This window comes from Bufo bufo, chromosome 2 (assembly GCF_905171765.1).
Source record: "Bufo bufo chromosome 2, aBufBuf1.1, whole genome shotgun sequence".
Taxonomy (NCBI): domain Eukaryota; kingdom Metazoa; phylum Chordata; class Amphibia; order Anura; family Bufonidae; genus Bufo; species Bufo bufo.
In genome coordinates, this window is record NC_053390.1 from 21300531 (window position 1) to 21322426 (window position 21896).

General features: G+C 43.3%; 1 long non-coding RNA gene and 1 other non-coding gene across 2 annotated transcripts in view; one reads left to right on the forward strand and one right to left on the reverse strand.

The window, feature by feature from the left end:
* The window catches only part of LOC120991199, a 36510-nt gene extending 14623 nt beyond the window's left edge, over positions 1–21887 (forward strand). The window contains exons 2-3 of the long non-coding RNA XR_005776551.1: positions 21404–21527; positions 21843–21887. This is a non-coding gene — a long non-coding RNA (uncharacterized LOC120991199). The remainder of the gene's footprint in view (positions 1–21403; positions 21528–21842) is intronic.
* LOC120992673 lies at positions 10728–10813 on the reverse strand. The gene has a single exon (XR_005777067.1). It is a non-coding gene; the product is annotated as a small nucleolar RNA SNORD71 (small nucleolar RNA).
* Positions 21888–21896: the final 9 nt, after the last annotated feature.

Consider the following 21896-nt stretch of genomic DNA (forward strand, 5'->3'; position numbering starts at 1 on the left):
GCGTTGGCGACCTCTTGCTCCTCCTCTGCTCTTGCCTTGGGCTTCCACTTGTTCCTCTGTAATATTTGGGAATGCTCTCAGTAGCGCGTCTACCAACGTGCGCTTGTACTCGCGCATCTTCCTATCACGCTCCAGTGCAGGAAGTAAGGTGGGCACATTGTCTTTGTACCGGGAATTCAGCAGGGTGGCAACCCAGTAGTCTGCACACGTTAAAATGTGGGCAACTCTGCTGTCGTTGCGCAGGCACTGCAGCATGTAGTCGCTCAAGCTGTGAACATGCTTCATCCTCATCCTCCTCCACCTCCTCCTTATCCTCGTCCTCCTCGTCCTCCAGTAGTGGGCCCTGTCTGGCCACATTTGTACCTGGCCTCTGCTGTTGCAAAAAACCTCCCTCTGAGTCACTTCTAAGAGACTGGCCTGAAAGTGCTAAATTGACCCCTCTTCCTCCTCCTGGGCCATCTCCTCTTCCATCATTGCCCTAAGTGTTTTCTCAAGAAGACCTAGAAGTGGTATTGTAACGCTGATAACGGCGTCATCGCCACTGGCCATGTTGGTGGAGTACTCGAAACAGCGCAACAGGGCACACAGGTCTCGCATGGAGGCCCAGTCATTGGTGGTGAAGTGGTGCTGTTCCGCAGTGCGACTGACCCGTGCGTGCTGCAGCTGAAACTCCACTATGGCCTGCTGCTGCTCGCACAGTCTGTCCAGCATGTGCAAGGTGGAGTTCCACCTGGTGGGCACGTCGCTTATGAGGCGGTGAGCGGGAAGGCCGAAGTTACGCTGTAGCGCAGACAGGCGAGCAGCGACAGGATGTGAACGCCGGAAGCGCGCACAGACGGACCGCACTTTATGCAGCAGCTCTGACATGTCGGGGTAGTTGTGAATGAACTTCTGCACCACCAAATTCAGCACATGTGCCAGGCAAGGGATGTGCGTCAAACCGGCTAGTCCCAGAGCTGCGACGAGATTTCGCCCATTATCGCACACCACCAGGCCGGGCTTGAGGCTCACCGGCAGCAACCACTCATCGGTCTGTTGTTCAATACCCCGCCACAACTCCTGCGCGGTGTGGGGCCTGTCCCCCAAACATATGAGTTTCATAATGGCCTGCTGACGTTTACCCCGGGCTGTGCTGAAGTTGGTGGTGAAGGTGTGTGGCTGACTGGATGAGCAGGTGAAAGAAGAGGAGGAGGAAGCGGAGTAGGAGGAGGAGGCTACAGGAGGCAAAGAATGTTGCCCTGCGATCCTTGGCGGCGGAAGGACGTGCGCTAAACTGCTCTCCGCCTGGGGCCCAGCCGCCACTACATTTACCCAGTGTGCAGTTAGGGAGATATAGCGTCCCTGGCCGTGCTTACTGGTCCACGTATCTGTGGTTAGGTGGACCTTGCCACAGATGGCGTTGCGCAGTGCACACTTGATTTTATCGGATACTTGGTTGTGCAGGGAAGGCACGGCTCTCTTGGAGAAGTAGTGGCGGCTGGGAACAACATACTGTGGGACAGCAAGCGGCATGAGCTGTTTGAAGCTGTCTGTGTCCACCAGCCTGAATGACAGCATTTCGTAGGCCAGTAGTTTAGAAATGCTGGCATTCAGGGCCAGGGATCGAGGGTGGCTAGGTGGGAATTTACGCTTTCTCTCAAATGTTTGTGAGATGGAGAGCTGAACGCTGCCGTGTGACATGGTTGAGATGCTTGGTGACGGAGGTGGTGGTGTTGGTGCTACATCCTCTGTTTGCTGGGCGGCAGGTGCCAACGTTCCTCCAGAGGCGGAGGAAGAGGCAGAGGCAGCAGCAGAAGAGGTAGCAGGGGGAGCCTGAGTGAGTTCCTTGTTTTTAAGGTGTTTACTCCACTGCAGTTCATGCTTTGCATGCAGATGCCTGGTCATGCAGGTTGTGCTAAGGTTCAGAACGTTAATGCCTCGCTCCAGGCTCTGATGGCACAGCGTGCAAACCACTCGGGTCTTGTCGTCAGCACATTGTTTGAAGAACTGCCACGCCAGGGAACTCCTTGAAGCTGCCTTTGGGGTGCTCGGTCCCAGATGGCGGTGGCCAGTAGCAGGCGGACTCTCTGGGCGGCGAGTGTTCTGCTTTTGCCCACTGCTCCCTCTTTTGCTACGCTGTTGGCTCGGTCTCACCACTGCCTCTTCCTCCGAACTCTGAAAGTCAGTGGCACGACCTTCATTCCATGTGGGGTCTAGGACCTCATCATCCCCTGCATCGTCTTCCACCCAGTCTTCCTCCCTGACCCCCTGTTCAGTCTGCACACTGCAGAAAGACGCAGCAGTTGGCACCTGTGTTTCATCATCAGAGACGTGCTGAGGTGGTATTCCCATGTCCTCATCATCAGGAAACATAAGTGCTTGTGCGTCAGTGCATTCTATGTCTTCCACCGCTGGGGAAGGGCTAGGTGGATGCCCTTGGGAAACCCTGCCAGCAGAGTCTTCAAACAGCATAAGAGACTGCTGCATAAGTTGAGGCTCAGACAGTTTCCCTGATATGCATGGGGGTGATGTGACAGACTGATGGGCTTGGTTTTCAGGTGCCATCTGTGCGCTTTCTGCAGAAGACTGGGTGGGAGATAATGTGAACGTGCTGGATCCACTGTCGGCCACCCAATTGACTAATGCCTGTACCTGCTCAGGCCTTACCAACGGCATTGGGCCCCACCAAATATCGCTGTAAATTCTGGCGTCTACTGGGACCTGAGGTAGTTGGTACACTAGGACGTGTGGCTGTGGCAGAACGGCCACGTCCTCTCCCAGCACCAGAGGGTCCACTAACACCACCACGACCATGTCCGCGTCCGCGTCCCTTACTAGATGTTTTCCTCATAATTATTTGGCCCAATGTATTGAATTCAAATTCAGTCCTTTTTTTTACAGGCACCTAACACTATCTGGCTATCTAGTTAGGTACCGTATTACACTAATACAGGCACAGCAGTAACCACAGATTTAGCTGAATATAAATTGTAGGCCTAGTATTCAGGCGGTGGATGACAGGTATACGTTTACGGACAGAATTAGACTTGGTGATGCACGGTAGCGTTTGAAGTTATTGAGAATGACCCTATCCGCACCTTCAATCTAATATACCCTTTTATGGATAGATTTAAACTTGGCCTGATACAGCAGAAAACAATTATTTAGGGAATTGCTAAGTTGGGAATTGTATTCAACCCAGAACAAAAACTGTGCTTTGGCAGACAGCAGACAGTATTACAATTGGCTAGCCACAGCTGAAACACCAGATTTAGGGTACTGCTATTTTGGCAATTGTATTTTACCCCTCAATAAAATAGCAAGCACAGCCAAGCCCCTGATGTAGGATATAGCAAAAAAAACAACACACTATTGATGGTTAAAAATGGACTTGGTGGCAGCTTGTGCTGGCGCACCACAAGACACAAAATGGCCGCCGATCATCCCAGAAAAAAGTGACTGAAAAACGCTCTGGGCAGCCTTAAAACAGTGAGCAATTGAATAGCAGAGGTTGTATGATACACAGCTGTACATCAATCACTTCAGTAAGTAAATCACTGCCTAGTCTCGCCCTAACAGCAGCAGCTGCATCCTATCCCTACACTGATCAGAGCAGAGTGACGTGCGGCGCTACGTGACTTCAGCTTAAATAGAGGCTGGGTCACATGCTGCACTGGCCAATCACAGCCATGCCAATAGTAGGCATGGCTGTGATGTCCTCTTGGGGCAAGTAGTATGACGCTTGTTGATTGGCTGCTTTGCAGGCTTTCAAAAAGCGCCAAGAAAGCGCCAAACACCGAACCCGGACTTTTACGAAAATGTTCGGCTTCGGGTGTCACGAACACCCCAAAATTCGGTACGAACCCGAACTATACAGTTCGGGTTCGCTCATCCCTACTTATATACTTTGCTATAACTTTGCTTCCTTTCACAATCCAGTAACCAGCTTCCATCAAGCAGCTTTGGGTAAAGCTTCTTCCTTGATGCAAGGATATTTAGTGGTAGTGATCAGTAATAAATCTTGTGAAGGTAGAGTTTTTGGGTAGAATTGATGGATGCTTCACTCTGCTACGTAACGATGGATTTTCCAGTCTCCCTCCCACCTTCAATATACCATCCTGCAGAACAAGATTAAGCTTGTACAATGGGTGGTTGTTTTGAAACCTTTTAGGTTCTTGACTAAGTCTCTTCAACTCTTCACTGTAGAATCTTTGTTGAATGAGTCTTATAACAGTTTCTTCAGCTTTCATTTATTCTTCTACAGTCAACAATTCCTTCTTTATGATTCCCTTTGCCAAACGTTGAATTCAAGGTACTACGTTTATGACTATTCCATTTTGAACATCTGGCTAGTCATGATCTGCTGGGTTATGCTTTGTGTCAATGTGATGCCAATGTTCCGGATTTATTTCCCAAATTTTTATCAACTCTGTTGACGACAAAGATATGGAATCTATTTTGAATTCCTATTCTTCTCTCATAAACTTGCTTACTGATGCTGAAACAACAGCTGCTGTCAGTTCAAGTCTTGGTATTGTCTGAATACTGGCAGGTGCAACTTTGGCCTTCCCCATAACCAGGGCACAGTGTATCTTTTCTTCTCCTATTACTGTGATGTAGGAGCACTGACTATAACCATAACTACTGGCATCTGAAAAGTGATGAAGTTCTATTTTCTTGTACTTTCCGAAATCCTGAGGTACAAAACATCTGGGTATCTGAACTTCTCTCAAATTTTGCAAGTCTCTTATCCAACTCTCCCACCTTGGCCTCAAATTTTCAGGTATGGGCTCGTCCCATCCCAACTTCTGTCTGCATAATTCTTGTAGTATTTCTTTTGCTCTGAGGATTACTGGGGCCAAGAATCCCAATGTATCAAATATAGAAGTCACTGCGGAAAGAATGGTTCGTCTAGTTGCAACTTTCTCTTCAATAGATACTTCAAAGAAGAACAACTTGTAATTCTCTACATTCCATCCCAATCCAAGTACATTCTGAACTGGAAGATGATTATAATTGAGATCTACATTCTTCATTGTTGCTGCACGTTCAGAGTCACTGATGGATTCCAGTACCTCTCTATTGTTTGAGATGAATTTGTGAAGGCACAGGTTTCCTCTTGCACATAACTCTTGTCTTTCTTTCACTAGTTTGATTGCAGATTCTGTGGACTCTAGACTTATAAGACCATCATTTACATAAAAGTTTTTTTCTTTAGAAAATTTGCTGCTGATGGGCAATCCTTTTCATTCTGATTAGCCAGGTACTTCATACCATAATTGGCGCAACCTGGAGATGATGCTGCTCCAAACAAGTGTATGTTCATTCTGTATTCTACTGGCTCTGAATCTGTATCTCCATCCTTCCACCATAGCAGCCTCAGGAAATGTCTATCTTTATTCTTCACATGAAACTGGTGGAACATCTTTTCAACATCACACATGACCGCTATGGGATACTTTCTGAATCTACAGAGTACTCCAGGCATAGTGTTTGTAAGATCTGGTCCTTTTAGTAGATGATCATTCAATGCAACACCATTGTACTTTGCTGAGCAATCAAATACTACTCTAATCTTATTTGGTTTCTTTGAGTGGTAAACACCTTGATGTGGGATGTACCACACTTCTTCTTTAGGTTGGTTATTAACTTTCTCTGCATGTCCTTCTTCGAGGATGCCTTCCATAAATTTCTAATAATCCTGCTTGAATTTGGTATCTCTTCCCATCTTTTTTTTCAAACATTTCAATCTTGCTAGGGCAAGATTTCTGTTATTTGGCAGACAAGGTCGTTCTCTAAAAGATAAGGGCATTTCAAGATGACCTTGTTGATTCTGCTGAATTCTTTCTTCTAGAGTGTGTATGAACTTTGTCTTCTTGAGATACACTCTTTTCTTTAGAACTTATGTCTGCAAAGTCGGATTCAAGGATCTTGATTACTTTTGCTGTACTTACAGTTGGTAACTCTTGGACAGATATTAAACCAATCACATGGCAGTTGCTTCAATGCATTTAGGGGTGTGGTCCTGGTCAAGAAAATCTCCTGAACTCCAAACTGAATGTCAGAATGGGAAAGAAAGGTGATTTAAGCAATTTTGAGCATGGCATGGTTGTTGGTGCCAGACGGGCCGGTCTGAGTATTTCACAATCTGCTCAGTTACTGGGATTTTCACGCACAACCATTTCTAGGGTTCACAAAGAATGGTGTGAAAAGGGAAAAACATCCAGTATGCGGCAGTCCTGTGGGCGAAAATGCCTTGTGGATGCTAGAGGTCAGAGGAGAATGGGCCGACTGATTCAAGCTGATAGAAGAGCAACGTTGACTGAAATAACCACTCGTTACAACCGAGGTATGCAGCAAAGCATTTGTGAAGCCAAAACACGCACAACCTTGAGGCAGATGGGCTACAACAGCAGAAGACCCCACCGGGTACCACTCATCTCCACTACAAATAGGAAAAAGAGGCTACAATTTGCACGAGCTCACCAAAATTGGACTGTTGAAGACTGGAAAAATGTTGCCTGGTCTGAGTCTCGATTTCTGTTGAGACATTCAAATGGTAGAGTCCGAATTTGCGGTAAACAGAATGAGAACATGTATCCATCATGCCTTGTTACCACTGTGCAGGCTGGTGGTGGTGGTGTAATGGTGTGGGGGATGTTTTCTGGGCACACTTTAGGCCCCTTAGTGCCAATTGGGCATCGTTTAAATGCCACGGGCTACCTGAGCATTGTTTCTGACCATGTCCATCCCTTCATGACCACCATGTACCCATCCTCTGATGGCTACTTCCAGCAGGATAATGCACCATGTCACAAAGCTCGAATCATTTCAAATTGGTTTCTTGAACATGACAATAAGTTCACTGTACTAAAATGGCCCCCACAGTCACCAGATCTCAACCCAATAGAGCATCTTTGGGATGTGGTGGAACGGGAGCTTCGTGCCCTGGATGTGCATCCCTCAAATCTCCATCAACTGCAAGATGCTATCCTATCAATATGGGCCAACATTTCTAAAGAATGCTATCAGCACCTTGTTGAATCAATGCCACGTAGAATTAAGGCAGTTCTGAAGGCAAAAGGGGGTACAACACCGTATTAGTATGGTGTTCCTAATAATTCTTTAGGTGAGTGTATATGTAGTGGTTCTTTCCACAGAACATACACTTGAAGGTAGTCTAAAGATTTGTCTCTCTACTGATCCCATTAGTGACTTTGAACTTTCTCTTGTAGGTATCTGAACCTTTTAGCTGCTGTGTTGGTTGCAAAGCTAGTTGCTCTTGCACCTCTTATCTCTCTTGCAGGCCTTTCTTCTAAGGATTTTAAGACATAAGATGATGTTACTGGATTACATGCTATCCGTGCTTCTTCATTGACGAACTCAGAGAACTCTTTAAAACTTGGGAAGTTCTTACCTAGATCTAACTGTTCAGTCACATAGCGATTCCATCTAGAAGCCACTTCTTGAGGTAGCTTAGTTAGAATCCTGTGGTTTTCTAGATAGTCGTCTTGTAGCAGTTTTTCTTCTTTTAAATATTCTCTCCTCTTTTACCTTGTTGATTCCCTTTATGTATTTAAAAGTTTCTATCATATCCCCTCTGTCTCGTCTTTCTTCCAAGCTATACATGTTAAGGTCCTTTAATCTTTCCTGGTAAGTTTTATCCTGCAATCCATGTACTAGTTTAGTAGCTCTTCTCTGAACTCTCTCCAAAGTATCAATATCCTTCTGGAGATATGGTCTCCAGTACTGAGCACAATACTCCAAATTAGGTCTCACTAGTGCTCTGTAGAGCGGCATGAGCACCTCCATATTTCTACTGGTAATGCCTCTCCCTATACACCCAAGCATTCTGCTAGCATTTCCTGCTGCTCTATGACATTGTTTGCCTACCTTTAAGTCTTCTGAAATAATGACCCCTAAATCCCTTTCCTCCGATACTGAGGTTAGGACTGTATTACTGATTGTATATTCTGCTCTTGGGTTTTTACGCCCCAGGTGCATTATCTTGCACTTATCAACATTAAATTTTAGTTGCCAGATTTTTGACTATTCCTCTAGTCTTCCTAAATCCTTTTCCATTTGGTGTATCCCTCCAGGAACATCAACCCTGTTACAAATCTTTGTGTCATCAGACACAAAAGACGCACTTTACCATCGAGGCCTTCTGCAATTTCGCTGATAAAGATATTAAACAATATGGGTCCCAGAACAGATCCCTGAGGTACCTCACTGGTAACAAGACCATGGTCTGAATATAAGCAGTTAAGATGTCGCACTAAGGAAACCCGGACACCAAAATAAGTGCACCTGTCCAAACGAGAACACTCACTCGATAAAAAGGGGGGAAAATTGAAAAATGTGGACAGAGCACTCAAAGAAATCCGGGACCATGTGATTACACAGAAAATGTAATTTATTGGTTTGTGCTATTTGTTCAGCAATCAATAAAATCGATAAAAGGGTAGCAGCATAAAGTGTTGATAAAATAATCTATATATAAACAATAGATAGCAGCTCAATAAGAATATTACAATGCATTGTATGGCAGCGAAACAGCAAAAATAAGTAATGTTAACCCTTTCATGACCAAGGGTCATTGATGCCCCAGTGTCCAGGTCAAAATTTACAAATCTGACATGCGTCACTTTATGTGGTAATTGCTTTGGAACACTTTTATTTATCCAAGCCATTCTGAGATTGTTTTCTCGTGACATATTGTACTTCATGATAGTCCTAAATTTGAGTCAATATATGTCACCTTTTATTTTTGAAAAAATCCGAAATTTATAAAAAAAAATTGAAAAATTCACAATTTTCAAAATTTCAATTTCTCTGCTTCTAAAACAGAAAGTCATACCTAATAAAATATTTACTACTTTAACATTTCCCATATGTCTACTTTATGTTGGCATCGTTTTGGAAATGTAATTTTATTTTTTTAGGACGTTAGGCTTAGAAGTTTAGAAGCAATTCTTCAAATTTTTAAGAAAATTTCCAAAACCCACTTTTTAAGTACCAGGTTCAGGTCTGAAGTCACTTTGTGGGGCTTACATAGTGGAAACCCCCCATAAATGACCCCATTGTAGAAACTACACCCCTCAAGTTACTCAAAACTGATTTTACAAACTTTGTTAACCCTTTAGGTGTTCCACAAGAATTAAAGGAAAATGGAGATGAAATTTCTAAATTTCACTTTTTTGCCAGATTTTCCATTTTATTACATTTTTTTCTTTAACACATTGAGGGTTAACAGCCAAACAAAACTCAACATTTATTACCCTGATTCTGCGGTTTACAGAAACACCCCACATGTGGTCGTAAACTGATGTAAGGGCGCACGGCAGGGCGCAGAAGGAAAGGAACGCCGTATGGTTTTTGGAAGGCAGATTTTGCTAAACTGGTTTTAGATGCCATGTCCCATTTAAAGCCCCCTTGATGCACCCATACAGTAGAAACTCCCAAAAAGTGACCCTATTTTGGAAACTAGGGGATAAGGTGCCAGTTTTATTGGTACTATTTTGGGGTACATATGATTTTTAATTGCTCTATATTAAGTTTTTTGTGAGGCAAGGTAACTGAAAAATGGCTGTGTTGGCACATTTTTTTTTTTTTTTACAAGATTCATCTGACAGGGTAGATCATGTGCTATTTTTATAGAGCAGGTTGTTACGGACGTAATGATATCAAATATGTCTACTTTCTTTGTTTGTTTGTTTCAGTTTTACATAATAAAGCAATTTTGAAAAAGAAATTATGTTTTTGTGTGTCCATTTTCTGAACGCCATATGTTTTTTATTTTTCTGCCGATCGTCTTGTGCAGGTGATCGTTTTTTGCAGAAAGAGTTGAGCTTTTAATTGGTACCATTTTTGGGTACATAGGATTTTTTGATCACTCATTATTACACTTTATGGGGCAAGGTGTCCAAAAAATTGGCTGTTTTGGAACAGTTTTTATTTATTTTTACAGCGTTTATCTGAGGGGTGATAAAGTGTGACCGTTTTATAGAGAACATCGTTACGGACGTGGCAATACCTAATATGTATACTTTTTCTTATTTATTTAAGTTTTACACAATAATAGCATTTCTGAAACCAAAAAATTGATGTTTTAGTGTCTCCATAGTCTGAGAGCCATAGATTTTTTATTTTTTGGGCCATTGTCTTAAATAGGGTATCATTTTTTGCAGGATGGGGTAACGGTTTGATTGGTACTATTTTAGGGGTCATAAGCCTTTTTGATCGCTTGCTGTTGCACTTTTTGTGATGTAAGGTGACAAAAATAGCTTTTTTTACACATTTTTTTTTTTTTATGGTGTTTATCGGACGGGGTCTATCATGTGATATATTTATAGAGACTGTCGTTACGGATGCGGTGATACCTAATATGTGTATTATTTTTTATTTTTTCATTTTTTATAGGAAAAAGCTATTTCTTTTTTTAATTTTAAATTTTTATTTATTTATTTATTTTAACTTTTATTATTTTCACTTTTTTTTTTATCAAGTCCCTCTTGGATCTTGAAGATCCAGTGGGGCTGATGGCTGTACTATACTTTGCAATGCTCTTGCATTGCAAAGTATATTTCAATCAGATGCCCTGTAGGTGGCAACAGCAGACGCTTTTGCAAAGCGTAAGGTTGCCATGGCAACCATCGGGCGCTACAATCGCAGCGCAGAAGCCCCGATGGTGGAGAGAGGGAGCCCCCTCCCTCTATTAACCCCATGGATGCCGCTGCCGCGGCATATATGGGGTTACAGCAGAGTGTCAGCATAGAGCTGACACTCTCTGCTGATGGCGGCGGCTCAGGAATGGAGCCGCCGCCATCACACACAGCAGGGGGACCGCACGGCATGGGGGCATGGGGGGGTGTCACGGTGCATGGGGGCTGGAAAGGGGGGGTGTCACGGCCAGCATTGAGGGGGCAGGAGGAATGTATGGGGCGGGGAGGGGGCGGACCGCAGGAGGCAGGAGATAAGCGTACCACTGAGGAAGGGGTGAATATTAGGACCCCAAAACGCGTCTGGTGCGACATCCTCCACTATTGTTGCGCTGAAAGATTTATTACCAACTATCGACTGCCATTGACCAGAGGTGTGTTGCTTTAAATCGAAGAAAGTGAACAACACAGCACTTTCTACAGGATCGATTCTTATTAACATCGATTTTTTTTATTATCATCGATTTTTTTCTAGGGGACATATACCCCTTCTATGGGCATTGGGTCAAATATTTTATCTGGTATTTTATGATCATTTGCACTGTCTCCAGTTTAACAACACTTATTTTTGCTGTTTGGCTGCCATACAATGCATTGTTAATATTCTTATTGAGCTGCTATCTATTGTTTATATATAGATTATTTCATCAACACTTTATGCTGCTGCCCTTTTATCGATTTTATTGATTGCTGATCAAATAGCACAAACCAATAAATTACATTTTCTGTGTAATCACATGGTCCCGGATTTCATTGAGTGCTCTGCCCACATTTATCTATTTTTCCCCCTCATGGTCTGAATATACTCCATTGACTACAACCCTCTGTTGTCTGTCCCTCAGGCACTGCCTAATACATTCAACAATATGGGAGTCCAAGCCCAAAGACTGCTATTTATTGATAAGCCTTCTATGTGGGACAGTATCAAAAGCCTTACTAAAGTCTAGATAAGCTATGTCTACTGCACCTCCGCCATCTATTAAAAAAATTCATAAGATTAGTTTGGCATGATCTCCCTGAAGTAAACCCATGCTGTTTTTCATCTTTCAATCCATGGGATTTTAGATGTTCCACAATCCTCTCCTTAAAGGGCTTCTGTCACCCCACTAAAGTTTTTTTTTTTTTTTTGCTACTTATAATCCCTATACTGCGATATATCAATAGATAATGTTATTAATTTTGGTTCAGTAGATAATTAAAAAAACGGACTTTTATCATATGCAAATTACCTGTCTACCAGCAAGTAGGGCGGCTACTTGCTGGTAGCAGCCACATCCTCCTTTCATAAAGACGCTCCATCCTCAATGCGCCTGCGCCGGTGACGTCACATCTACACCCGGTGCAGACGCACTGAGGAAGGAGCGGCCGAGCGAGTGTCCTCCTCTCAGTGCGCCTGTGCCGACTGAAGACAGGTACGGCGCAGGCGCCAGATTTTGAATGCAGACAGGGCCAGCAGAGAACGAGCGCGTTTGCTGGCCCTGTCAATCAACATGAGGAGGGGGAGTCTTTATGAAAGGAGGATGCGGCTGCTACCAGCAAGTAGCCGCCCTACTTGCTGGTAGACAGGTAATTTGCATATGATTTGAATTATCTATTGAACCAAAATGATTAATAACATTATCTATTGATATATCGCAGTATAGGGATTATAAGTAGCAAAATATTAATTTCTCCACTATTGATGTCAGGCTTACTGGCCTATAGTTGCCCGATTCCTCCCTACTACCTTTCTTGTGAATGGGCACAACATTTGCTAATTTCCAGTCTTCTGGGACGACTCCTGTTACCAGTGATTGGTTAAATAAATCTGTTAATGGTTTTGCTAGTTCACAGCTGAGCTCTTTTAATAGCTTTGGGTGTATCCCATCAGGCCCCTGTGACTTATTTGTATTAATTTTAGACAGCTGACTTAGAACCTCTTCCTCTGTAAAGACACATGCATACAAAGATTCATTAGTCTTTCTTCCTTCATTTTCCTTTGTAAAAACTGAACAGAAGTATTCATTGAGGCAGTCAGCTAGTTCTTTATCTTCTTCCATATACCTTCCTTCCTTTGTTTTTTAATTTGGTAATTCCTTGTTTTAGTTTCCTTTTTTCATTTATGTATCTGAAGAATGTCTTATCGGCTTTTTTCACTGACTGAGGTAATTTCTCTTCTGCCTGTGCTTTAGAAGCTCTTATAACTTGTTTTGCCTCTCTCTGCCTAATCTTATAAATTTGCCTGTCATCCTCGTTTTTATTTTATTTTTATAACTACTAAATGCTATCTTTTTGTGTTTAATGATTTTGGCCACTTCTGCTGAGTACCACAGTGGTCTCTCTTTCTTTTTTTGCTTTTACTGACAAGCCTAATGTAATTTCCTGTTGCCTTTAATAGTGCCACTTTTAAGTAGTCCCATTTTTCCTGGACTCCATTGATACTGTTCCAATCAGATAGCGACTCGTATACCACTAATCTAATTTTAGAAAAGTCAGTTTTTCTAAAATCTAAAACTTTTGTTTTTGTGTGGTGTGAATCTGTCACTGTACTTATAGTAAACCACACTGACTGACTGGTGATCACTAGATCCCAAGCTTTCCCCTACAGTAATATCAGATACCAAATTTCCATTTGTGAATACTAAATCTAAAATGGCCTCCTAACGGGTTGGCTCCTCAACTACTTGCTGTAGAGATAATAATTTAGAATATCTGTACTCCTGGCAGAACTAGCTGTATAGAAGTCACTGAGGTCCCCTCCTGACCAATGTGTCTACGGACCATGTGGCTGCTTTTTTAATACTTTGTTTAAATGCTGTAAAGAACATCTCAGGCAAGATGGCTGCCCCCATAATCATGTCCAGGATAAGCTGCTATCTGGTTTTAATTGGCAAGTAAAGTGATCTGTACAAACCAAGAAGTGGCGCCAATTATTAGACATAGTGGTCAGTGCGAAAACTGCAGATTTTTAGTTTAAATATAACGAGTGACATGGAAAATTTAAAATAACATAATTGAAAATGAATTAAAATTTTTTAATGATTTAAATCATTTAAATCATTTTCTGACAACACATTCCCTTTAATGCTGGTCAGGGGGCCGGCCTGGAGCTTCTTAGCCCCTTTGGGGGTCTGGAGTGAAGTACAGGGAAGATCCACTATATTGGACTGTACGTTATCACCTGGCTAGAATATGCTGATATGCATTAACTTTCCCAGGGGCTTATTAACCCTTTCCTGGGGGGAGGGGAGCAATGTTATTTACATAGGGCTGTATGCTGCAGAAGGTGACTGGAGGGGAGAGGTTATTTACATGGTACTGTATGTTGGAGCGGCTAGTGTTAGGGGAATCTCCCTATCCTGGTGTTCTGCTGGTCCAAATTGGTTCTGAACCGGTTCAAAGTATATGTTAGAAAGAGACACAGAGATTCAAAGCATACTCTCGTCTTTTTTCTGAAGTATATAAAAGGCAAAACCGCAGCTGGTTAATGAGACAGTTGGTGTCTACACCAGGGCTGTGGAGTCGGTAGATAACTGGTCCTCAGTTTTTGGTACTTCCGACTCCGACTCCCCGACTCCTCTGTATTTAATATGCAAATGTATTTTATGCATTCCTTGAAGGAAAGAAAGGCAACATACATGTCATTACCACAGAACTACTGGCTAGGAAGCTGCTGCCTTCTCCTTTGTGTGCTGATCTTCTGCTGAAGATCGGGCAGTGGGAGGATCCAGGAAGGGGCATTTATTGTAAAACATGATTTCCCTAGTAGAATCCCATAGTCATGTTTAAAGTTTAAGCTAACAATCTGAGTTTACAAGTTTTTATAGCCTTAGCTGAATGACAGCAGTTTTTCAAATGGTTTACAGCTTCAGTCTTGAACTATTGACTATCCATTCCCTTCACTTATACAAGTGTCTAGTCCTGCAAAAAAACATATTTACTTAATCAGTTATCAGTGAGAGGATAGGTTAACCATGAGCGTTGCGTTCCCTGTAACAGCGGAAGACAACACAATGGAAAGTATAAGTATTGCCGCTCCTTAACAGTGCGTTGCGTGCCATATAGTGAAGCATATGAAAAGCATGCTTCTTCATGGTCACTTAACGTGTTCATTTTGCGGTAACGTGACGCACTGCATGCATTGGCCTTTATTCTTACAGTAGAGAAGTACCGTATTTTTCGCAAAAGTGGGGGAAAAATAGCAGTGCGTCTTATGGGGGTGAATGCTGCGACCGTCCAGTGAATAGGCTGAGAGGGAGGAGGGGCTGGGGGCCGGCATCTGTTTCTGTAATGGCAGCGGGGCCCGGTGCAGTCACTGTATTCTACTACACTGGGCCCCGCTCACTGTAGTATACGGTAATGATATCTAACTTGTGGGAATTGTTAAAGTATTCCAATCATCTTAAATCTAGCGCTGTACTACTTACTACTAACTTCTTGGCAGTCAGGAGGCCGGGTGGGCGCTCGTAGCGTAGCTCACTACGTCACACGCCTGCTCCGCCCACTTTATGAATGAAGCAGGCACCGGGCCCTGCTGCCATTACAGAAACAGATGCCGGCCCCCATTCACTACACAGGGACACTGTTATGGGGGGGGGGATCTGTGGATGACACATAAGATAAGATGCTATATATGTGTCATCCACAGATGCCCCCACAATGATCCCCCATAACAGTGCCACCCACATATGCCCCCATAACAGTGCCACCCACAGATACCCACAGATGCCCCCATAACAGTGCCACCCACAGATGCCCCCATAACAGTGCCACCCACAGACCACCATTAGTTCAAAACCCACCAAAAGCACACCTTTTGGTTCAAAATATTTTTTTTCTTATTTTCCTCCTCAAAAACCTAGGTGCGTCTTATGGGCAGTTGCGTCTTATAGGGCGAAAAATACTGTAATTAATTATAACTTTTTGTGAATTGGGACATTTAAACTTGCTTTTTTTTTATTCCAATTTAAATATACACTGCGTGCAGAATTATTAGGCAAATGAGTATTTTGACCACATCATCCTCTTTATGCATGTTGTCTTACTCCAAGCTGTATAGGCTCGAAAGCCTACTACCAATTAAGCATATTAGGTGATGTGCATCTCTGTAATGAGAAGGGGTGTGGTCTAATGACATCAACACCCTATATTAGGTGTGCATAATTATTAGGCAACTTCCTTTCCTTTGGCAAAATGGGGCAAAAGAAGGACTTGACAGGCTCAGAAAAGTCAAAAATAGTGAGATATCTTGCAGAGGGATACAGCACTCTTAAAATTGCAAAGCTTCTGAAGCGTGATCATCGAATAATCAAGCGTTTCATTCAAAATAGTCAACAGGGTCGCAAGAAGCGTGTGGAAAAACCAAGGCGCAAAATAACTGCCCATGAACTGAGAAAAGTCAAGCGTGCAGCTGCCAAGATGCCACTTGCCACCAGTTTGGCCATATTTCAGAGCTGCAACATCACTGGAGTGCCCAAAAGCACAAGGTGTGCAATACTCAGAGACATGGCCAAGGTAAGAAAGGCTGAAAGACGACCACCACTGAACAAGACACACAAGCTGAAACGTCAAGACTGGGCCAAGAAATATCTCAAGACTGATTTTTCTAAGGTTTTATGGACTGATGAAATGAGAGTGAGTCTTGATGGGCCAGATGGATGGGCCCGTGGCTGGATTGGTAAAGGGCAGAGAGCTCCAGTCCGACTCAGACGCCAGCAAGGTGGAGGTGGAGTACTGGTTTGGGGCTGGTATCATCAAAGATGAGCTTGTGGGGCCTTTTCGGGTTGAGGATGGAGTCAAGCTCAACTCCCAGTCCTACTGCCAGTTTCTGGAAGACACCTTCTTCAAGCAGTGGTACAGGAAGAAGTCTGCATCCTTCAAGAAAAACATGATTTTCATGCAGGACAATGCTCCATCACACGCGTCCAAGTACTCCACAGCGTGGCTAGCAAGAAAGGGTATAAAAGAAGAAAATCTAATGACATGGCCTCCTTGTTCACCTGATCTGAACCCCATTGAGAACCTGTGGTCCATCATCAAATGTGAGATTTACAAGGAGGGAAAACAGTACACCTCTCTGAACAGTGTCTGGGAGGCTGTGGTTGCTGCTGCACGCAATGTTGATGGTGAACAGATCAAAACACTGACAGAATCCATGGATGGCAGGCTTTTGAGTGTCCTTGCAAAGAAAGGAGGCTATATTGGTCACTGATTTGTTTTTGTTTTGTTTTTGAATGTCAGAAATGTATATTTGTGAATGTTGAGATGTTATATTGGTTTCACTGGTAAAAATAAATAATTGAAATGGGTATATATTTGTTTTTTGTTAAGTTGCCTAATAATTATGCACAGTAATAGTCACCTGCACACACAGATATCCCCCTAAAATAGCTAAAACTAAAAACAAACTAAAAACTACTTCCAAAAATATTCAGCTTTGATATTAATGAGTTTTTTGGGTTCATTGAGAACATGGTTGTTGTTAAATAATAAAATTAATCCTCAAAAATACAACTTGCCTAATAATTCTGCACTCCCTGTAGTAGGCGTCGGAGTCGGTTCATTTTTTGCCGACTCCGACTCTAGGTACTCAAAATTGACTCCGACTCCTCGACTCCACAGCCCTGGTCTACACACTGCTTCATTTTTATTCAAGAGACCCAAAAAACAGAAGTAGGTGCCAAAACATAAGTTTTGAAGTCTGTAGTACTTCCTGTATATACTGCATGGGCGAGATCCCACTTCATCCCACTTCAAAGTGGATCATAAGATAATATAAAATTATATCAATCATATAAAATCGACTTATTAAACAAAACAGCACATCCCAGTCCGCAGGTGCAATTCGCCATGCCTGAAAGCACAAAAACAATCACAATGCACCACAAATAACAAAGTAAATATAATAGTGCCATACTCGCTATAGAAAATCTACTAATGCTACATTAGGCTATTTTCACATAAGCGTTGTTGCTGTACGGTTTTGAGATCTGGCAGGGAATCTCAAAACCACAGCAAAACGCTTCAGTTCGAATAATATAACCGGCTGCATCCGTTCAGAACAGATCCGGTTGTAGTCTATCAAAAATGAAGAAACCGGATCCAGCACTAAAACCATTGTAAGTCAATGGGCGCCGTGTCCAAAAATAAAAATGATAAAAAACTGATTCGGTACCATTGACTTCCATGGTTTTTGGTGCCAGTTCCATCATGTTCAGTTTTCCATGCCAGACACAAAAATGCTACTTGCAGCAATTTTGTGTCCGGCTTGGGAACGCAACAAACCGGAATGGAATGCATTCTGGTGAACTCCATTCTGTTTTGTTCCGTTTTGTCCCCATTGATAGTGTTGAGCGAACTTCTGTTTTAAGTTCGGCGTCTAAAGTTCGGCTTCCGGTTAGCGGAGGATCCCGTTATGGATTCCGAATTCCGTTGTGGTCCGTGGTAGCGGAATCAATAATCGGCCATTATTGATTCGCTACCACGGACCACAACGGAATTCGGAATCCATATCGGGATCCTCCGCTAACCGAAGCCGAACTTTAGACGCCGAACTTAAAACAGAAGTTCGCTCAACACTACCCATTGACAATGAACGGGGACAAAACTGAAGCCTTGTGCTGCAGTTTTGAGACCCTGTAACGAATCTTAAAACCAGGCAGCACAATGCATGAACAACCCATAACAACTACCAGGACATTAGTGAAGGACTTGGCCAAGTCAGGAATTGTCTCAAAAAAGACAATCACTAGAGCCCTGCACAGGAATGAATTGTGTGGTTGCAGACCATGAAAAACTCCACTTCTGCAGAAAAGACACCTGTCACGAACCGTGCCCACAGCCAAGCTAAGCCTGGCGCAACCACCTCCAGTTGTATTGGTAACACAGGCGCCTGCCGGAAAGGGCCTGACCATGTAACACAGCCGTGACAATATATGGGTGCCGAGAATCACTCAAAGCATTAACTCCCCACACCCTATATCACCAGGTTCGTAAAGAGACCCGCACTAAACCTGAGGATCAGGGATTTTGATACTGTAATTGCCAATCTACCGTCAATTAAGCATCAACTTGCTCCCTGTCGATCGATATCTTATCGATTGCCTATGACCTATTGCACTGTAACACTTGGGTGCTATACCAAAAGACCTATGTGTCACTTTCCTGGACACAATAATCTTCTCTCAGATGACAGTCCCCATACATTTACAATCGTCATACAATTAAATCTTAACCATAACACTGGAATAAACCAATTCTCTCCTGAAGGAAGTTGGATTCTCAAGCTGTTAATATTTCAGAGCGAAAGGAAATAGACAATTAAAAAGAAATGGTTCTTTTTAATGGAACAAAGTCGATCATAACAAGATGCGTTTTCAAAGATTTACAGAAAAAATGGTAGACAAAACATAGGGCATGAAATGTAAAAAATGTTTAACATTGAAAAAATACCTTTCATAAATGAGTATTATCTTGGCTCTTAGGTTATGTCTAGAGTCCTGCACACATCTGGTGTCCTGTCAGAGCGGTTACCACACAGCTCTCTCCTCTGCTCTCTCAACTGAACTCCAAAATGGCTTCCTGCATCCAACTCACACAGACTCTGACAGGTCGCCTAGGTAACCAAACTCTTACTGAAATGGCTGCCAGTCTGGTGCCATTTCAGTTATTTCTAACAGAAAATTTGCAGATTAGAAACAGATTAAAACTCCCAAGGGGCAAGTGTACATCCCTGTCGCTGAAATGCAGCTGAATTTAGATGGCTGTGTGTGTGTGTGCGAAACATCATGGCGCTGTGCTATTGTTTACTATATTAATACACCACCATCATCATAACACCTATAAGCCAGACTCCAGTATGTTGAGGACAACCTGGAGAAAAATCATGCGTACTGGAAGCATGTCCTTTAGTCAGATGATAAACAACTGCAGCTCTTTGGCCAGAAAAAACATTGCTTATGTTTGAAGGAAAAAGTGAGAGGCTTATAACCCAAAGAACACCATCCCCACAGTGAAGCGTGGTGGTGGGATTAGTGCGTCTGGACCTGGGAATTTCGCCAAGGTGGAAGATATCGTAAAGAAAGAAGGATTTGTGAAGATTTGGAAAGAAAACCTTAAGCAGTCAGCAGGAAAACTTGGTCTGGGTCATCGCTTTCTATTCCAATATGACAATGACCCAAAACATACATCGTTCCCAGTGAAGAACTTCCTCCAGAAGACCAAAGTGAACGTTGTTGACTGGCCAGCACCAAGCCCTGACTTGAATGCTATTGAAAATCTGTGGAGTGAACTGAAGAAGAAGGTTCATGCCAGAAGGCCATCAAATCTGGAGGAGTTTGAGAGATTTGCCAAAGAAGAATGAGCTAGGATTTCTTAGGAAAGGTGTGAGAGATTTGTCGAAAACTACAGCAAACGGCTGACAACTGTTAGGCCTCATGCACATGACCGTGTGTCCCCAATGCCCATACTGCTGCCCGCAAACATCAGTTTACTTTGCCCACAGAAATAAAATTATTTCATAAAAAACAAAAACTACCACTGTCATAATTATTAGCCTCTCTGGTGCTAAGGACTCATGCACACGAACATGTGTGCCCGTGGTGTGGAGCAGGGCACCATGTGTGTGCATGACATTGACTTGAATGAGTCTGCAATCCTCAAGATAGGGGTGCGTTGAGGAAACAGATACACAGATCGGAAGCACTGTGGAGCACTAATGTGGGATTTCGATGTGTGCCTGAGCACAGGAAAAAATATAATTTTTTTATTTATTTTTTCCAATCCAGCTGGAGCTGGTTTCTATTGACCCTCCCCTGTGAGGCTTCTGGATGGATATGGAGATAAAGGAGCCTAAGCTCAGCCATTGCTTCCAGTGTGTTCAGCTGAGAGGAGAGTGCAGTGGAGATGACCTGTAAGGAGAGGACATCCAGGTTATGGCCTCATAGCATGGACTAGGCCTGAGGCCTCTTAAGGATCGTGGACACATTTACCGTAAGTGAATGGGTCCTCATCCGCAAACAGCGTGCATATGGACTGTATACATGAATTGTGGGCCACAAGTTACGGGGCACACACATAAGCCCTTAACATCAGGGAGGCCAAAAGCTTTTACAGTGGTAGTGTTTTTTTTTTTTTTTGTGAAATAATTTTAATTTCTGTGGGCAAAGTATGTAATCATTCAAAATAAAACTGGGATGTTTGAAAAAGCTGTGGTTTGTCTTGATCATATGATCATATGAGTGCAGGACAGTAGTCCCGCAGGCAGCCCGATGCGCACAGTATCACGATGTATGCCGCTCCAGGACATATGGCCCGCTCATGGACCATATATCTCGAGGGCATACGGTCGTGTGTATGAGCCCTAAGACTGTGCACCTCCATCTTATGTTGGAGTTCAGCAACTCACTGTCAAGCGAAAGAAACCAGTGTTATTTGTACAACTTCATGTCCAGGAGCTTAGATACATACAGAGCTCAGAGCTTTCTGCCTCCACACACTGCCCGGCCAGGAGCTTAGATGCTCACTGTGCTGCCAGGAGCTTACATATACACAGAGCTTAAACACACTGTACTACCAGGAGCTTATATACATATGGAGCTCAGGGTTTTTCCCATCAGCTCAGCTTTATGAGGGTCTGAGTTGCGGAATGAGTTGTATTTTTTTCTCAGCCTCATTATAGGGGACATTGGACTTGCTGATTAACCTTTTTTGTTTTTTCTTTGGAGGGGGATGAAGAAAACCCGCAATATGACCCTTCTCCGGATTGAGCCACCAAGGGTGGACAGGAAGGAGATCAGCAGAAGAATATTAGACCTCACCTTGGAGATCATCTCCCTGCTGAGCGGAGAGGTAAACTTTTCTAGACTTCTCTCCTCTTTATTGTATTCTGTAACAAGTCAGACATCGGGAAGGAGAATCCATCATAGGAAGTGATAGGAAGAGTCCAGGGTCCTGGAGAACGGCCTCCAGACCTTCCAAGTGATGGAGAACCTGAAGATCAGCCCCCAGTATGGTGAGTGATGTGTCATGTGACCAGTGACCAATAGTCATGTTGTAGGAGCCATGAGGAGGTAAGTAGGCATGTTGTACCCAGGAGGAAGGGGCCGGAGGAGAGCACATGGCCCCTGAAGGGTTTATTCCCTAAGTGTCTCTCTCCATCCACAGGAGTACACAATAGTGAAGAAGACATCTGGGGACTGTGTGACTCCCATCATCCAT